The following is a 15,538-nucleotide window of genomic DNA, read 5'->3' as shown; positions in this document are numbered from 1 at the left end:
ATGCAGGCAGATCCCTTGCCAGGGCCAAATCCTGCCTGCATGGCAGTCAGGGGGACTGACTGCCACAGGCTGCAAGTGAGATCCGGATTTGGCATAAATAGATCAGCTCTGAGAATGAGGTTGTGTGCAACTTTTGCAGTCCTGTCTCCTGTTTGTTTGGAAGCTGTTCTCTCACTGGTTTTATATGTCTTCATTTTGTGGCCAGGACAGAGAGCAAAGAGAGAAGAGAACAGATGTTCTCTTGTCTGCTGTGTTACCTGATTTGTTTTGGGTGATCATATGAGGTGTCAGAGGTAAGCAGAGCAGTAGGTTCTACTAGAGAGAGAATTCATCTGTTCAGTGAATACCTCATTTCAACTTCCCATTTTTCCTTCCAGCCCAAGAATGTTTAATTGAGCAACACGAGGCATCAGTGAGTCTGTGAGACACTTGTTTTCTTGAACATGTAGGACACACACATGTATCCATGGGAACTTGCTGCTGTCAAACTCTTCAAAAGTAGTTCACTGCCTGAAGTTGTTGTGCAGCACAGCCAAACCTGTTCTCTCCCCTCCAGCCCTCTGCTCTCACCATGCTCTGAGCTTTTTTGCACACCCACAGGCATTAACAGAGCTCTGGATAATGGGTGGGATTGGCTTGGACAGAACTGTGATCGAGCAGAATTAAAAAGGCAATGCAGGAGTCTGGAATACTGATGTTTCCCATTTGTCTGTGTACACAAGCAACACATCCTCCAGCAGTGTGGGTGACAAGCTACCAGAAGAAATGGTGAATTTTCCATTTCTCCAGATGTCTAGGTAAGGGCTGCAAGTGCCTTTTTGGAAGTTGTATTTTAATCAAACAAGAATAGGGAGCTCAGTGCAGAATTAGGGTCAGAATAAGTCCTCAGGGACTTAATTCCACACAAAGCCAAGTCATCAAGGATCCAATTGTCTTTTATGAACCTCAAAATATCTTATTTTCCATGTGTTTTTTTTTGTAATATTCTAAAAAGCATTTATAGGAAAATGATTAATAATGTAGAATCAGAGACTCATAGAATACCAGAATGGTTTGGATGGAAGGAACCTAAAAGCTCATCTTGTTCTCCCTTCCCATGGGCAGGGACACCTTCCACTATCCTATGTTGTTCCAAGCCCTGTTCAACCTGGCCTTGGACACTTCCAGGGATGGGGCAGCCACAGTTCTGGGCAATTCTTTGCACATGTACTTCATATGCAAAATTTTCCCTCTGGAGGCATTTGTGCTAATGCACAAAAACATACCCAGCCATCTTAAAAAATAACTCCATTTGCCATTTTATTTTCTGCTTTGAATAGGAATATTTTTTTCAGGTGCTCCATGCCTAATTTTAGAATTTCCTAACAAAATTGCCTGCTTGTTAGGAAGTTGATGGTAGCAGTCTGTGTGGTGAGGGTTGTTGAATAGCCATGTCCAGGGGCTTTTTTCATAAAGTGAGTAGCTGGTACTGCTTTGTTTGGCTGTCAAGGCCACAGTGCATATGGTGGGCAGCTGAAGGCTGTTGCCTTGGCAAATTGAAAGGCTCTCATTGCTCCATTCAGGCTTCAAAACTAAGTGCTGGCTGGGTAAAAGATAGGCAGTGAGTGTTTGGAAGCTTAGGAACCATCTCTGTAACCTGCTGTCCTCCTAAAGTACCTTTTGGGTGGAATTTTATTGCTGAGAGTGAGTTTTGGATTTAGGGCAGGGAACATGTGAAGTGTCACCTTTGTGTCCTCAGTGTCAGCTGTGAGGGCAGTGATGCCTTGGAGCACAGGTCCAGCCTTTGGGGGAGATGGACTTTAGCTGGACTAGTTCTGCTTGGCAGCTGAGCACTGATGTTTTTGAGATGTTCTTGTGCCCTGTCACCAGGAGGATGACTCTCTTCCCATCGGATTCCTACTCAGCAGGAAGTGAAAAGACTTAACTGATCACTTGCCAAAGCATCAGGAAAGTATTTTGCTTTTGCCAAGATCAGAGGGGTCTTGATACAACATCCACGTGAGAAGGGCAGAGGTTGGGATGTCTCTGGAGAAGCCCAGGGGTGAGGTTTGTCAGATCCCAAGCACGTGCTGTCAGATGAGATCCCTACATTCATCTCTTAATCCTGAACTCAGAGGCTCGAAGTTGTCATCTGTCAGTGCAGAGCCTGTAGATGGAATGTCACGTTGCAGAGGAAGTGGATGACAAGGAGGTATGGAAAGCAACTGCAGCACAATGTCCCAGGGGATCCCTGGGGACTGCTTTGGCTGCACTGCTCACTCCACAGTGTGCACACAGAGCCTTTGCTCGAGTTCCCAGCACACTGAGACATAATCCCTGCAGCCTGGCAGCGGAATCTCCTCAGGACTCTGCAAAGTGCACGGGGCTTCATCTCTCCTTGAAACTGTTTCTGAGCCAGAACCACCACTCAGGTGCAGAGGATTATCTGGGAGCATGGACTGTGCCCTGATTGCAGTGGAGCCACTCCTGAGCTGCAAAGCTGTGAGCAAAACCAAATTGATCCCTCGCTTCTGAAGACGTTTCTATGTTTCCATCTGTCTTACAGAGTTGAGTGTGCCTTTAAATTGAAATTTACAGGTATACTCTATTTTATACTTGCAGCTCTGTCTTCCCTCTCAGGTGTTTGAGGGACAACTATCCTGGTGCTGGGGAAGTCACTGGAGAGACCTTCAACCCTCTCCAAGCTCTCCAAACAGGACTGTGTGACAGGATTTCAGTCAGCTTTATTTCAGGAGTGTCATTGAGTGGGGTTTTAGAAGCACTCCCAGATATAAAGAACATGGGAGGGGCTTGTTCTTGTGCCTGTTATCACAGTGCCCCTGAGCACGAGCATTGCCCCTTGGCCCCTGATGCCACAGGAGCAGAGCAGAGTCACTGGCAGTGCCAGGATTTGTGCCCGTGGGAGATCTGGCTGGTGCAGCCTGGCTGCAGGAAGGGACCATCTGGGCTGCTGAGTCCAATCTCATGTCATTTCAAGGCCCAGTGTAACAGGTATGAGCCCAGAAACTCTGCTCCTCACCCCTCACACATCCCAAACCATCACAGCATCCCTGGAGTGCTGCAATGAGCCTGAGCCCTTGGGCACTGCAGGTTACACCTGGCACGGACCATGGTGGCAACATGGAAAGATGGGAAGATCAAAGGCTTTGTCCTTGTTTCCTGCAGCAGAGGAAGAGTGTAACTTGTGTGCTGTTACAGTGACTTGCAGTGGTGAGGGATCTGGCAGGATTTTTAGATCCTTCTCCTTGTGTTAAAGCATTTGAGATCATTTTACAATGGAAAAAAGTACATGTTAATAACCCCAAGTCATTTCCTGTGGAAACTCAAACCACTGTTACACTGAGTTTTGAACTCTTTCTCTCCCCTGAAAGACAGAATTGAACACTGAGAGAAAAAAAATTCTCTTCCCTCACCGTGTATAAAAGTGCCAAGGAGACAGTCTGGGCTCCAGGGAGGGTTTTGTTGTTACACAACAGGGCACTGCACAGACTGAGCACTGCAGTGATGGTGCCAAGCAGCTGGCAGGGACCTGGCCCAGAGGGCACAGGGCAGAGCCAGGGAGGGCAGCAGGTTTGATTTGGCAGCCTGAGTTACTTTTTATCTCACTGAAGAAGCTCTGGAAGTCTCATGCTCAGTGCAGTGTTGCTTTTGGTACTTGGTTTGTTTTTGTTCAAGGTGGGAAGGGTTTCAGTTCTATTAAATGGCCTTTTCTACTGATGGAAAAATTACAGCATTTGTACCTGCTCATTCCTCCCTCAAAGAGGGATTATCTCTTCCTACAGACTCAACTCCACTTGGAGTGTGCAAAACCTCCAGCACACTGATCCCCACAACTCAACCTGCTCTTAATAAAGAGCTCCAGATACTGGAAACTCTCTTTTATTTCCCTACTTCTGTAATATTTCTTTGTACACACAAAGAAATTACCTTTGGATGAACAGTTTGCATTTCATAAGAGCAACTGTGAGAGGAGCTGATGGGGATCTGCCAGGATGGGGCATCCTGTGTAGTGGAAACTCCTGCACTGTTGTGGAGGAACAGTTGATAGAAGGGCTGCTTTTTCATATTAATTTTATAAGAACTATATAAAAACTCCTGACAGATGTGAGAAAAGGGTGGAAGCCCAAGGAACCTCCTTTTGCCAAAGAAACAATTCCTGGTTAAGCCTCATGCTTGGTGTCTGGGTCAGAGCTCACTTCAGCCAGCAGGAGTTTTTCCCTGGATTTCAATGGGCCTTGGAGGAAGTCAGTGATTAAAACCCAACCAAGAACAGAGCTGGGTCCAGCCCTGGGGATGTTTGAACTGAGCAGTGACTGTGCCTTGCAGGTTGGCAGCACAGCATCCTGTTAAAGGTGAGTTGTTTAACCCCCTGGGAGCAGCAGCCACACTGGGAGCATCACACACAGCACTGAGACCTCTCCAGCAGTGCTTTGGCTCCTGGCACAGCTCCTGGGGTGAGGTGAGAGCTCTGTGTGTGACTCAAAGCCTCTGCTGAGTCATTGCTCTCCTCATTATCTGCCTTCCCTGAGAGGTTTCTCCCTCCTGGGCTCCTCGGAGGGGCACTTGGTGAGGTGTGTGTTCTGCAGCAAAGGAGACTGTGCCCCAACCTGGCAGCACCAGGCAGGGAACTTCATTGCTGCCAGTTTTATCCATAAGCTGCCTTTTGCCTCCAGATTGTAGTGCCTCTGGGGAAGCTGAGAAACATTTGTTTTATTTTCATTCTAATGCTTGCCTGGCTTAATTATGTGTCGGAGTGTATCAGTGTCAGATGTTGCTGCTGAAAGGGACTTTCAGCCAGTGAAACTCCAGCTGTGTGGGCACCTCCACAGGCTTCACTGAGAGCAGTGAAAAGTCCTCTTTGTCCTATTTTTTTCACTGCCTTTGGATCAGACTTTGTCTCTCTTTAGATCTGCATTAAACTTGACTTTAGAAGCCTTGACCAAATGGAGCAGAGGGTTTGCTCCACGGGCTCTGCTTCCAGCCCTGAAATTATCTTCAGAGCAGCTTTGCCCCAGTCCTTTCCCCACCCCGTGCAGGGCTGTGCTGGCTGAGCCCCGTGGGCAGAGGGGATTGCTCAGCCTTGTGCCACCAGCTCCTGCCACACCCACAGAGGTTTGTCCCCAGGGACCCTCTCCTGCCTGTCCCTGTGCCACATCCTCACCAGGGATGATGAGGACAAACAGAAGCACCGAGAGGATGGTGGAACACGGGCTATGTTTGTTTGTTTATTGGAGGGGCTTGGGGCTAAATTTTTTTGAATTCATGGCAACTTGTAGACAACCAGAAAATCAGTGTCCAGAAAGTCAAAGCCTCAAGAGCTCAGCACTGGGAGCACAGCTCTTCCCCTGCAGGCTGTGGAGAGCCAGGTACATTTGCCATTCTTTACTAATAATCCTGGGACTGTATCAGGATATTTATGTAAAAACATTAATACTCTTATTACCAAAGACAGCCCAGAGCTCAGGCCCCTCCAGTTTGCCCAGAAAATGAAATAGTTGATTTCCACCAATAATAGTATGTTTTTCTTGTCTGCTGGCAGTTGAAGTACGTGACATACAGCAAAGAGAACATCCAAATCTGCTGTGCCATCTGATCAGCTCACACTGCAGTGGGCATGCTCCTGGCTCCACAAAGCCTCACAAACATAAAACCATCCCTTGCTTCCTGCAATAAGTCATAAGGATTTGCTCTCAAAGCATGTAATGTTAATATTTCCTTTAAATATAAAATTACCTGGGATTGGTACGGGCATGTTGGTGGTCCTGGTGTTGTTGACACAGGCCCAGGGGAGACACTTTGTTGATGTGCCTTTCCCCAGGACTGGTTTTGGTATGAAGAACAACCAAGGGTTGGACTTGGTGATCTTGGAGATCTTTTCCAACCCAATTGATTCTGTGATTCTATGATAACAAAACTCTAAGGCTAAGTTGGGATTTGCAGAGTCAGCTGTGCCAAAATAGGGTGAAACCCCCTTTTTGCCATTTGGGTGACTGGCACAGGGCTAGAGTGGAGCCCATAAAGAGCTTTTCCACCCTCTGTCCTCCTTCCCTCAGGAAATTTGCTGCTGCCCGTGGTGGTTCAGGGATGACTGTCAGTGCAGCTCCTGTGTGAGGACACAGGGATGTGGCTGCACTGCACAGGCACAACCAAGAGGCTCTTTTGACTGACAGAAGCCACTTCAGTGACCCCTTCAAGATCTAGAGCAAGGCATGACAGAGAGAGAGACCAGATGAGGCTTTATTATTCACCACAAGTGATCAGCAAACCATCAACTAAAACCCACTGCCTTTAAAATTCAGCTTTTGAAAAAGGGGGGATTTATTTTCAGGAGGATTTTCCTGCACTGGGCTCAACAGAAGAAATGAAAGATAAACATGACTCTTACAGAGAGATTCCAGGCAGGGCAGTCTGGTCAGTGCAGCTGAATAGCTTTGGGCTCTTTGTTCCTGCTGGTGGGAAGGCAGAGATAGGGGATAAAGGACTGCAGGAGAGAGGAAGCTCTGCATGGGAAGGCTCTGGACTCAGAGAAAATGCCACATCTTGGTGGTTTTTTGGGTCAGGCTGACAAATGCAGCCTTTCTGCCCCCATTGAGGGCAGCTGGAGGATGCTCTGGGGTGCTCTGAGGCTCCAGTGAGCTCTTCCTCTTACACAGCTGCAAACTCACACCCAGCAGCAGGGAGGGCAAGGGGAGGCTGGGTGTGTTTGGCCCAAGGGGCAGAAGTTTGTGTTTGTAGCTTCTGGTCCCACCAAGTGCATCTGGACCCATCAAGGGCATTCATCTTGTTAAGAGAATGGCAGGATTGTTGCTTAGTCAAGTGTTGCAGGAGAGTTGCTGTACCCTGAGCTGCAGGTGGAGAGAAATACCTCAAAGTTTGCAGAAACAGCCTGTGTGTGTGAGAGGTGGGACTTTGGAAAGAAAGGATTGGAGGTGGTGGAGTAAAGAGTTGGACCTGACAGGTTTTCTTCACAGCCACCAGCTGGGGGTGGATTTGTCTGCTGAAGTGCAGAAAAAGGGCTGGGATTTCTCTGCCTTCCTCAGAGCTCAGAGGGTGGGTGTGTGGGGACAGCAGCAGCTTCACCTGTCAGCACCAGGGGAGATTTGGCTGCTGGAAAAGAGCCCTCCATTGTGCCCCAAATAGTGGGGAGGAGAGACAGGGAAAAGGTTCTCTGCTATGGGGTGTAATCAGCTTTTCTCTCTCAGGATTCAGGCTGGTGAGCTGTGGGCTGGAGCAGCTTCCCCACGTGAGTGAAAGAGCAGAAGATGTGTTGTTCTTCACCTCCCTAAGAGCTCTCTGTTCCCCCCACCCCTTCCTAAACTGTTCAGAACCCGTCCCTGTTGGGAACATGGAGTTGAAAGAAGACAGGAGAGTATCTGACAGACCCTCTGGGATTTAGGGTGGGCTTTCAAGACTTTTCTTAGATATTGATAAAATGATGAATGCAAGCACTGAGTGTTGTCACTTGATTCTCCCAAGCTTCATGTTGCCAGTGGCCCCAGGGCTGTTCTCTGCACTGACACTTTGAATTAGCACCCCACTGCAGGGAAGGAGACTGGGGGAATGGTTGTCTCCAGGGAAGTGCTGAGAGGTCTGGCAGCTGTGGTGGCACTTTGGTTGAAGGTGCCACCTCTGCTCAGTCCTCGAGGTGTCACAGCACTGCAGCTCAGCTGAGATTCAAACACACTCCTCCAGAGCCTCACATATCAAAGAGTATTGAAAGGAGCTTCTGCTTTGCCACTACTGTAACTAAGGTATATCTTAGTAAAGGGGAGAGCCTCCTCCAACCCCTGTGATGGTGCCCAAACAGGCAATTTCATTAATCCTAGAAAGGTGCCAATGTAAAGATCTTTTCAAGCTGCTTCATCTGTGTAAAAAAACCCAACCCTACACCCTTGCTTTTCTTAAAGGACTTAGAGGTGCAGGCTCATACATCTGGTTGAAAATCACTGGGGTTTAGACATTGAAACAGTTTGGAGGGTCCAAGCTGTAAAACAAACACCGAGTGCCACCCTCCAGTGCCCCTGTGCAGCTGCCAGCTCCTTACTCAGCACTCAGGCTCATCAAACAAGCTCCTCAGGGGTGGAGGTTTGTGTATGTGTTGTAGAAAATGCCTGGAAAAGGAGCTGCCACTGACAGGGAAGGAAAGGGGCAGAATGTTGTCATGATGATCTTGTCAGTGACAGATCCTGACTGGTGTTGGCTCTTCCTGCTGGGGCTGCCAGCTGTGAAACCCCCTGTTATCTGCTGTCCAAGTTAATCTGCTGCAGGGCTCCCTCCCCTTCCTGTGCCACTGCTGTCACACACCCAGAGTGGCATGGGCACAATGGCAAACACCTGAGGAGGTGCTTGAGCCAGAGGGATGGATGGTGCCACCTGCCCCAGGCTGCTTGTGCCCACCTGGACAGCACTGCCAGGAGTGCTGGGTGAGGATCCCACCTTGGATCCTCCTGGAATCAGCCCGAGGTTGGCACAAACCAACCCGTGGTCTTACATGGCCTGGCATGTGCCAAGCAGAAGGAATAAAAGTGCTTGTGGGGTTGGGTGGCAGGGTCTGACAGAGGCAGCAGCATGAAAATTTGATTGAGATCAAATTCCAGTTTGAAAAGAGGATTTAGGTGTTTTTTAAAGGTTCCTCTGTTTGTGTTACATGTTGTCTTCTCTGCCAAGGGGAGCTGCCTGCACTGCATTAGGTATTAGGCTCCTGAAAGCATAACCAGTTATGTAATTATTAGAATTATATTTGCATTCCCAGCCAGGCTGTATATAACTAGTATGGTAATGCATGCTAATTAAATACCAATTAATCATTTTTTAAAAATGAGATCTGAATCTGTACAGCCATCCCAGATGTAGTAAATACTCACTGCTTGTGGAGAGTAAATCAGGTGTGTTTTAATATGCAACCCCAGTCCTATATAAACACATTGTGCCAATTATTTGGAACAGAGTAAATGTGTTCCTTATTCACATTACACAGTAACTGCTGACTGAGTGACAATCACTGGAATGTGTTTGACTCCTTTTATATTAGTTCACATCAGTTCTTCCAGCCATTCACCCTGGCATGGGCTGCACTTTAAGCATCACAGAATGTGCAGATTTGATAATTTTCACCCTGTGAGGCAGAGGGGTTTCCTCCTGCCTCATCCAGCAGGGCAGGCCAGGGGGGGGTGATGGAAGCACTGCCTGCCTGGGACAGTTTGAAGCTGTTTGACTCTGCCAGGGTATCTCCCATCGCTGTATCTGCAGGCTCAGAAACTCTGTGGAAGGAAATCCAAGTCCCCATAAAGCTGAGGGAGCATTTGCTGCTTCTGATTCAAGGAACACTCAAAGTTTCTGCTGCCAGAGAGGGGAACAGGCTTTGGTGCCTGTTTTGTCTCTGGTATAAGTTTCTACTGCAAGTTTAGAGTTGTGCTGCAGAGCTGGAGGGGGCAAGTCCAAGCCCTTGGCTGGCAGGCAGTGGGAGGGGGACAGCTGGTGGTGCCTTCAGAGAGGTGCCTCACCCTGGGCCTCCTGGGATGATGGGGCTGGCACCTGCTCACAGCTGTGATTGTATCATTATTCTTCTGTCATTTTTTAAATACATATGTTTTTTAAAAGAAATAAATTAGAAAAAAGTCAGGTCTGCACAGATCCTTTGACCTCCAGATCAAAAGTTCAGTAGTGACAGAATTAAGGGTTTTCCTGCAGCCTCTGTTGTGTGTATGAACATTTCTTCAATACTTCTTTCATGTTGTTTCAGTACTCACTAAATTCTGATGCATTTTCTTTCCCTACAAATGTTCCCAAACTCCACACAACCCAGGGCTGAGCTGAAACTTATTATGAATAAGTCAATTTTTGCATTGCTACCTTTTAAAAGCACCTATAACTTCCCTTAGTTACTTCTTGCACCACATAAGGGTTGCAGCATGAGGATAGTTTGAGTTTTACTTCCCCCTCTTCTGCTTACTTTGTTCCTCCTCACCTTTAAACATCAGGCTCAGGATTTTCAGGGTCTTTACCTTTAATTTCTGGAGCTGGTGACACCTTAAATACATTATTAAGCTCATTTGGTTTCATTCAGGAACCAATCAACCCAAATTACCTTCAGTGCTGTATAATGAAACTAAGTTCAAGCACTTGTCTCAGTGTTTTCCTGAGGTGCTTGTCTGAGCTTGAGCTGTGCTGCACTTAGGGGACAATTTGGGTCTGGAGATCTCTTGGGGCTTCATCAACGAGGTAAGAGAGCACTAATAATTATTCTAATGTTTCAAGTCAAGATATTTATTTGACAGAATGGCTCTGTGCTTCCCTTAAAGTCATTGCATCCCTTTTTCTTCCTATTACTTAGGAATAGAAAGGATATTCAATTTGGTGTTATTTGTTCTCTTGATCATGTTATTCCTCAACAGAGAAATCCAAATTTCCTGTTCCTAAGAGCAAGATTTTTTGTTTTATATTAATTAAACCACCAATGGAGGTGGTTTGGGATTAAGATCACCACAGAAAACAAACTTGAAGCAAATTTGTGAATGTGGGGAATGTAATTCTGCTGTTTCTCTTCAAAAGAGAAGTGGATGATAAATGTCATCACAGACTTGTCTCGTTAGGCTGAATTCCCATGGGAGCACTTTTGTATTCAGAAGAACATCATGTGGAATAGAAAGTGCTCAACCACAAAGCAAGCTATAAAAAGGTTAAAGGTTTTAATCCAAAGTTAGATATAAACACTGGTAATGTTATAACTTGTGTTAATTCACTTTTCACTTCTGTTCCTTTCATTCTGATGTGGGTTTTGGTCTTGCAGAAGAGCTCTGAGTTTGGGATTGGGGTACTTGGCTGTGCTTTTCTGCAGGTCATTTCAAAGCTCTGCAACCTGGTGCTAGGGCTGAGGGAGTGAAATGTTTGCCTTTTAGTTTTGTTTGAGGAATAATGAGCATCAGTAGAATTGATGGGTTCATATAAAATTAAAAAACCCTGATCCTCACTCTGTTTCTTGCGGAAATCTGGACTGAAACCACCTCTCAGAGATGCTGCTTGTCCCTGGAGGCAGAAAATTTGTGTGGCCAAAGCTCCACTGGAGTTGAAGCTGCCAGAAATGTGGGGGACAATAAAAAGAGACTTTTTCCAAATAGTTTAATGGCAATAGGAGTATAGAAATATCATCAGCCCATTCCAGGATGAGGATGGGCACCTCACAAACAGGCACATGGACAAGGCAGAGGTGTTTGATGCTTTCTTTGCCTCTGTCTCCAACATGGGTGATGGACCAGGGGTGTCTCAGTGCCCTGAGCCGTGAGAATGGGCAATTCCCAGTGACCCTGAATTTGTGTGAGATCTTCTGTTCCAGGTGGATCCCTACAAGTCTATGGGATCCATCCAAGAAACCTCAAAAAGCTGCTGTCATCTTTTTGATGGTTTTTGAGTAGTCCTGGGAATCCAGAGAGGTCCTGGCTGACTGGAAGGTGGTGAACATTGTCCTGATTTTCAAGAAGGAGGATCCCAGGAACTACAGGCCTGTCAGTCTCACTTCAGTGCCTGGTCAAGTTATGGAGAAGATTATTCTGGAGGTATTGAAAAGCTTGACAGCCAATGCAGTCACTGGTCACAGCTTTGGGAGAGGAAAGTCCTGCTAATCAACTCTGCACTAATTGTGTCCAGAAGCCTCTTCCATAGAAATTTTTATTTTATGCAGTTTGTACTGAGGCAGAAGGAGGGCACAGCTGTGGTAAATCAGGGCAGGTTTGGGCTGGGGATCAGTCTCCAGGTGCAGCTGTTGTCCCTCTCTGTGACAGGAGTCCTGTGCTGAGCATGTTTCATGCTGTCCATGGAGATGAGTTATTTCAGAACAGGGAGATCCATCTGATGCTTGTTCAAGACTCCCAGCAAAAGATGGTGTGGTGGAGATGTGGAATTGGGTGATGGATGAGCCAGGACCGAGGCTGGGGATGCTCTGGTGGCTTTTTCCAGAGTAGGGGAACACCATGAGCAGGAAGGAAGTGTTTGCTGAGGATAAATTCAGCACAGTGGAACAAAATGTTCCCCTTAAATATGCTCTACAGCCAGAATAGCAGCAGCATTTCTGCCAGTTAAGGGACCTGCTGCAGGAACAGTTTGGCAAGGGGAAAAACACACCCAAATTTGTGCTAAGCAGCCTGGTGGTGGGTGGCTGCATTATGCAGTCTTAGTGATACTCAAATTTTGTTGCAAAGTGTCTCTGAGTGACATGGAATGGTGGAGCAGAGAGCTCTTTATTTGCTTTTCTTTCCCTCCACCCCCTTCCAAAAGTTGTGCATTTAAACACCTCCATTTAAATTCTTTAAACTTGAGAAGACTGAGAGGGCAGAGCTTGTGACCAAACCTTCATCAAGAACCCGAGGGCAGGGTTAGAAAATGAGCTATTGCACTGTCAGAAATTCTTGGATTTGTTGGAACTTGGTCTTGGAAGGCATAAACCAGAAAACAACCCTAAGAAAAAGAGGAAAAATGCAATATCCTTTCACTTGAGGGCAGCTTTTGGAAGTGCAGTCACCTCTGGGAGAGACACCAAGATTTCCAGCTGTTCTCAGCAGGAGGAGAGTGAGCTCCATGAATGGCAGAATCATCAACATCCTGTAGAAATGGGTGGGTTTGCCTTGGAAGGAGGGATTGTAGTGCAACAGTTGTGCTTTGCTGTGTACAAACAAGAGCTGTCCTCAATTTGCTGCCTGCAAATAAGGAAATCTGGCTGGTTTATTCTCCCTGGGAGTGACTTTGGCCTCCCAGGGTTGAATTTTAATATCAGTTTAGGGGTATTTAAGACCACATCTGTGTGGCCCCTCTTGCAGCCTCATTCCTGGAGTGAGGGAGGGCTGAGCTTGGCTTGCAGATGCCACAGAGATGCCAGAGCTGAAGGGAAAAGCTGTTGCTTGTAACATCATCTTTGACTGAACTGGCACATGGAACCCATGAGAGGTGACAAAGAGCAGCAGCCCAGGGAGATGTTCTGTGTTCTGGTGCTTCTCAAAGCACCTCCCTGCTCTGAAGGAGACTCTTCCCATCAGCAACCTCAGCAATGCAGCCCAGAGTGGAGCCAGGCCTTTGGCTCCTCATTTATCCACGTGCACTGATGATAGCCAGCACAAAGGAACCCCCAAAGAAAGGAGTGAGGGGAAATGCAGCCCATCTCTATTTGCTGTGCTGCTGCCTCTGAGGTGCCCACAAGGAGTGGAGCTTTGGGATCAGTGCACTTTGTCCCCTCATTTTTCATTTTGGGGTTTGAAACCACCTTGGAATGAGCCCCCCCAGCCTGCACAGGTTCAGAGCTGGGGGAATGTGTGTGATGTTTTGATGTGGGGCAGTCCTGAGTGGGAGCAGGCACTGCTGGCTCCAGACCTGTGCTGTTCTGCAGCTCCTTCCTCCTGGTGGTGCTGCCAGAGCAGTGGAGCCTTCCCAGGGTTTGCTCCTCTGACAACTCTGTGTAAACTTGGCCCCTCTCCTTCCCAGAGCACTTCCCAAACAAAAGCCTGCTATAAATTTCCAGTGCCACTTTGAAAGTTTTGAGTTTTCCATTTTCCTTCTCTGGATTTTGTTTCCTTTCACCTTTTAAGTTTCTTCCCCTTTCCCCAAGGGAGTGCTCATGTTCTCAGATTAAACACAGAAGTCAATTCACTTTTCCATGAAGGCTCATTTATTAAAAATACAGTTTTTAGTGTCCTTTCAATTGCTACTTTCCATATAAAAATGTTTATTTTACTAAACCCACATCTTTCTGATGGAAAAATGTCTGGGCATTAAAGTCAGCCACTGTCTAGTAGCTTCAGTAGATAAATATTTCTATGGTACAACCATGATTTTAATGAGGAAGGAAATTTGAGATAGCTAAAGTTAATTATCAGAACTTTACTGGTTAAATTAATCTTAATCTTAACTAATGTATGAGAGTTTCATGTGCTGGAGCCTTCCTGGGACCTTCTGAACTCCAGAAGTGTTAGAGTTGAAACCTTAAAACGTGGACATTGTCAATTTTTCATCACTGCAATAGAAGAAGAGTGGAAGCTGAGGAAAACCTTGCTGAGATTTTGTGACAAACTGCCCCCAAACAGCCAAACTGTGGTTTGCAGTTGTTTGTTCTTAGATCATGCAGCTCTGTGGTGGTCTGGACTGGGGCATTTCAGACCTCAGTTCCTGGGAGACAATCAGTTTGTCACTGCAGAGGAGTTCACAGCAAATGGGTAGGAAAAGCCTGTAGGAAAAACTCTGGAACTAGCCTGGCTGGTTGTGATGGTCTTTGACACTGAAAATGCTTTGAGAAAGAATTTTGGTTTGGAAATTAAAAAAAAAAGGTGTTTTGGAATTGCTTTTGGTTTTGTGTGGAAGACAAGGAAGGGAGATGTGTTTTTAATGATGCCAGTCCTTGTGCCCTGGGAAACTTCTGGCTCTGGGCAAAACTAACTAGTCTGGTTTAGGGCAGGCCAGACCTAAGCAGGAACACCAAGATGTGGGGATACACCTGTCAAATGCCCTGCAAACCCTTTGGATAATCCTCATCTAAGACAACATCCTTTTTTTTTTTTTAGCAAGTCCTGATTCCCCTTCAAATGCCCCTGTTACTACTGGTTGCCACATAAATGTTCATCTGGTCATGATGAGGCACCAAACTCCCACATTTCCCTGGTGCCTGAGCTGCTTTCAGGGTCATTTTTGTTCTTAGGATGTTTCAGTACAAAAATATCTTTACTAGAGGGCATGGAGAGGTGTAAGTAATTTTATTTTTCCTAGTTCTTTCAAGTTTGAGGATCATAGAATCATAGAATGGATTGGGTTGGAAAAGACCTCCAAGATCATCCAGTCCAACCCTTGGTCCAACTCCAGTCCCTTTACCAGATCATGGCACTCAGTGCCACGGCCAATCTCACTTTAAAAACCTCCAGGGATGGGGAATCCACCCCCTCTCTGGGCAGCCCATTCCAATGCCTGAGCACTCTCTCTGCAAAGAAGTTTTTTCTGCTCTCCAACTTCAATTTCCCCTGGCAGAGCTTGAGCCCATCGTGCCCCCTTGTCCTATTGTTGAGTGCCTGGGAGAAGAGACCAACCCCCACCTGGCCAGAACTTCCCTTCAGGCAGTTCCAGACAGTGCTGAGGTCACCTCTGAGCCTCCTCTTCTCCAGGCTGAACACCCCCAGCTCCCTCGGCCTCTCCCCACAGCACTGGTGCTCCAGTCCCTTCTCCAGCCTCGTTGCTCTTCTCTTCTCAGTTGGGTTGGAAGAGACCTCTGAGATCATCAAATCCAACCCCACTGTGATCACCAGCCCGGGGTACTCTGTGCCGGTGATCACAGTGGGGTTGGATCAAGACATTGTGATTTCTCTGTCCCTGGAGGTGTTTAAGAGGACACTCAGTGCCACATCCAGTCCCTTCTCCAGCCTCGTTGCTCTTCTCTGGCCCCGCTCCAGCCCCTCAATCTCTTTCCTGAACTGAGGGGCCCAGAACTGAACACAACACTCAAGGTGTGGCCTCCCCAAGGCAGAGTCCAGGGGAAGGGTCACTGCCCTGGGCCTGCTGGCGACGCTGGTTT

Source organism: Pithys albifrons, chromosome 19, assembly GCF_047495875.1.
Source record: "Pithys albifrons albifrons isolate INPA30051 chromosome 19, PitAlb_v1, whole genome shotgun sequence".
In the NCBI taxonomy this organism is placed as follows: Eukaryota; Metazoa; Chordata; class Aves; order Passeriformes; family Thamnophilidae; genus Pithys; species Pithys albifrons.
The sequence above is the reverse complement of the archived record's forward strand: the minus strand, read 5'-3'. Positions refer to the sequence as shown.